The 4151-nt window shown below is 48.0% G+C and overlaps 1 long non-coding RNA gene across 1 annotated transcript; it reads left to right on the top strand.

Moving 5' to 3' along the window:
- The first annotated feature begins 373 nt into the window (after nt 1-373).
- Nucleotides 374-2811, top strand: LOC109250486 (uncharacterized). Its single transcript, XR_008424769.1, has 2 exons — nt 374-537; nt 1365-2811. It is a non-coding gene; the product is annotated as an uncharacterized LOC109250486 (long non-coding RNA).
- Nucleotides 2812-4151: the final 1340 nt, after the last annotated feature.

Genomic DNA, 4151 nt, shown 5'->3' with positions numbered 1-4151 from the left:
ACTGTTCTAAAAGAGATAGAAAACACTGGTGTTTCTATGGAGCGCCAGCCGCCTCTAAAATCAGGATGGGTCTAGGTATCTATTCTAGAGAAATTCACGTGCACACCAGCCAAGGGACATGTCCAGGTACGTTCAGTGGAGTACTCTTGGTAAAGCAAAAATGAAAGAGATTGGATTCCATCCACCTTTGGGGATGGGTAGTGACTGGATGGGGCACGTTCTAATTCTTCATCTGGGGGCTGATGACACAAGTGTGTTTAGTTTTGGGAAATATATTAAACTCTGAGGATTTGTACACATTTCTCTCTCTTTTTTTTAATGTTTATATATTTTTGAGAAAGAGAGACAGACAGAGTGTGAGCGGGGAGGGGCAGAGAGAGAGGGAGACACAGAACCGGAAGCAGGCTCCAGGCTCCAAGCTGTCAGCACAGAGCCCGACGCAGGGCTCGAACTCGCTAACCGTGTGGTCATGACCTGAGCCGAAGTCGGACGCTTCACCGACTGAGCTACCCAGGTGCCCCTGTACACGTTTCTAATGTAAGTTATACTTCAATAGAAGGCTTTAAAAAATAAATAGGGGCGCCTGGGTGGCTCAGTCTGTTAAGTGTCCTACTTCAGCTCAGGTCATGATCTCATGGTTCGTGGGTTCGAGTCCCACATCGGGCTCTGCGCTGACAGCTCGGAGCCTGGAGCCTGCTTCGGATTCTGTGTCTCCCTCTCTCTCTGCCCCTCCCCTGCTCGCACTCTGTCTCTCTCTCAAAAATAAATTTTTTAAAAAAATTTTTAAAAAAAAGAAAGAAACATACATGAATGAAAGTGTGATAAACAGGGGCGCCTGGCTGGCTCAGTTGGAGCGTGCGACTCTTGATCTTGGGGTTGTGAGTTCGAGCCCTGTGTTGGGTGTAGAGCTTACTTTTAAAAAGTAAGTACAAATATTTAAAAAAGAAAGTGTAATGAGTTGTATGATGGAGGGAAGTACAGGGCACTGAGCAGACCTGAGGAGCCAGCCCTCACCCAGACCAGCTCGGGTGCGACCAACACTGCTGTCACACTTGGCGATTCTGGGAGCATCTAATTGCCAGAAATGTTGGCTGAGAACCTCAGGTTTGCTGACCTCTCTTATTTATGGGTTAGCGTTTTAGTGAAGAGCAGTAATTGACCAGAATGAGTACAACAGAAGTCTGAATTTTAGGCCAAGGATGTGCTACTGTGATTCCGAGGTTGTTTAAAAAAGATAAATGGTCTCTAACGCCAGGGACAAAGAAAAGTAGGACAGGCTCGAGGAGAACCTGATAGAGAAGCGCTTCGCAAATAATTAGGGGCTAATTTTAGCCCATCAGCTTACCTATTTTTTCATTTTTCAGTAAAGCTGAGCTCCAGAGTTGTAAAATCTGACCCTGCAGAAGAGACTTGAAAATAACATCCGACACTGAGGGTGGGGCCCTGAGGGCTTGTCCCGCGTGAAGAGCTACGGCTTTCCTCTTCCTTCTGTTTGTCATTTCTCCCATCGCCATTAGCCGACTTCTCTGGAACGTTTGCTCTTTGTAAAGTGGGCTCATAACAAACCAAGTCCCAGTCCTAGTAATGCTAAACACCACAAAGAGATGATTTCTTGTCTTTGCGTGGTATATTCCCTTTAACGTATCCTTGATCACAATGAATCGTTTTAATTAGGATACGGCATTGCTGACTCACTTCGCTTAGGGTCTGACGTGGAAGCATTTTCTCCTGTGTAAGACTCTTTGGTCTTACGCCCCCTTGAGCCCATAGTCCCGACTCCTAAAGATTTTGACACGCATTTGTCTCTGTTGAGACTAAGAGCAAATTTTGGCTTTAATAGACAACGTTTCTGAATTTTCAAAGTCAGGCTGCATTCTGTTCCTAATATTCAAGTTGATAGCCTTCCCCTCCCCGCAGATGGCGGCCCTCTCCAAATGTGGTGAATACTTTCGATATCTTTGTCTGAATTACTGATAAAGAACCAACCCCTGAGGATGTCCTCGAGTTGATAAGGAGTCACCGATAATCATTGTTTAGGAATTTTCAATTCGCTAATAGTAGTGTTACCAGTGTCCCAGCTTCTGGCTTAGGGGTGCACGTGACATAGGATCAACTGCCTTATTCACATCCACAGAAGCTACCTCCTTCCCCCACCCTCCACTCTCCGCCACCCACCACCATATATCCTGCCCCTTTAGCGTAAAAGGAAATAACATTGGTCTGGCATAATCCTCTTTTTACCAACCCCAGCCTTGGCATTCAAAATGTAAGGAAATAAGACCATCTTGCCTGCGTCATAGCAAGCCTCCCCGCAGCAAACCCAGCGCGGTTTCTTCTGAACGGCGTTCACTAATGGCACAGAGAGCCAGCCCCATCACCCAATGCCCGGAAACACGTACGGGGTGAGATATTTACCAGTGAAAGTGGCAGGAACGATTCAAGATCTGAGGTCAGCGGGGTCTGAGAATGACCCATCAGCCACCGTGGCGGCCCCCTGGCTCTGAACCGGCTCCAGCGGAAGCCAAGCAAAGCTCCCAGTTTTTATCTAAAACAGAAATGCAGACAATGATCGGGCAAAGACAACGACCTACTCCGTCGCGAGAAGACACACGTTGGTCTGTGTTAAATTATACCTTGACCGTGCGCAGGCAGGCCCCGCGGAGGCCCGATCATTCTACTCTGCTGTAACTTGTCCTGATAATTTACTTTGTGGCTCAAATCCCTGCCTTTTTCGTGGGACTCCCGTGGGAGTTATTTTCACTCACTGGAACCACCTCCTTTTCAAGAAATAAACCTCATTCTTCCTTCTCCGGTTCTGATTTGACCATAACATATGCAGGGGGTGCTCAGGGTCAACTATCTGCTCTTTGGGGTCCTTTTCAGTGTCAGAATCACCGTTTCACTTGTAAGCAGGGAGCCTTTAGGAACTCGTGTGTGTGTGTGTGTGTGTGTCTGTGTGTCTGTGTGTCCGTGTGTGTGTGTGTTCAGCATTAGAAAATAAATCAAGTAGGGAATAATTTTCAGGATTTAGAAATTCCTTTCTCGTGGAATCTGGAGAATTGAAATTACCGCGTTGAACGTGGCAGGTGATGGCGGGCCCTGGTCCTCCTCCTGGCTGAGAGAGCCGCAGAAGGGTCAGGGCTCTGTGTCCCCTGCTTACAGTTGTGACAGCCCGCGGCCCCGTTGGTGCCTCCAGACCAATGCCAGAGGTCCCAGCCCTTAACCACTTCCTTTCCAATGACATGACACATGCCTGGGAACCAAAAGTCTCTAATCTAGAAGGTTCCCCAACTCCCAGGCCCTCTCCCCCCCCCCCCTTGTCCCCACAGACTGCTGCCCCCTTTTTCAGCTCCACCAGGTCATGGGCCTGATGGTCTCCCTGCTCTGCCTCACAGCCCTCAACTTGCCTCTGTGTCCTAACTTACCTTCCCTTGGCCCCGCCTTCTCCAGAACTCACCTCCGAAAGATAGAATCAGCGACGCGGAATCTCACCTTCTCACCATCTTAGCTGCTATGGGATCTAAATCACTTCTGATGGCCACAGCCAATAATTGCCTCTCATGGAAGGGGATTTTTAGCACCAAGAAGAATGGCTAAATCCCACTGTGCCGGGATGTATTTATCCCTGTGTTCTTGTATGCATCCTGATCCTTGTTCATTCAGACATACGTGTCCCCGTGTATGCAATCACTTATTTATATACTTTTAAAGTTTATTTTATTTTGAGAGAGAGAGAGAGCGAGAGAGAGCATGTGAGCAGGGGAGGGGCAGAGAGAGAGGGAGAGAAGAGGCTCTGCACTGTCAGCCCAGAGCCCGACTAGGGACTCGGGACCCGGGACTCAGATCGTGACCTGAGCCCAAATCAAGAGTCATGATGCTTAACCGACCGAGCCACCCAGGCGCCCCCGTAATCACTTATTTAGAAAGCGTTTGTTAAACATCTGCCATGTGCCAGGCGAGGGAGAAATAAACATTTTAATATTGCTATCCTCAAGAAGCTCACAGTCTAGCAGTGGCAACAGACACATCAAGACGATCATGGCTATAAAAGAATAAGGAAATAGCAGTGATATTGAAATGCAAAGGGTATTTGGGGACCTCTGAGACAAGGTATCTCATGCAGCTAGGATGGGGTCAGGAAAGACTTTTGG

The sequence above is a fragment of the Panthera pardus genome, unplaced genomic scaffold, assembly GCF_024362965.1.
Source record: "Panthera pardus isolate Hobbes unplaced genomic scaffold, ASM2436296v1 HiC_scaffold_21, whole genome shotgun sequence".
Taxonomy (NCBI): domain Eukaryota; kingdom Metazoa; phylum Chordata; class Mammalia; order Carnivora; family Felidae; genus Panthera; species Panthera pardus.
The sequence above is the reverse complement of the archived record's forward strand: the minus strand, read 5'-3'. Positions and strand labels throughout refer to the sequence as shown.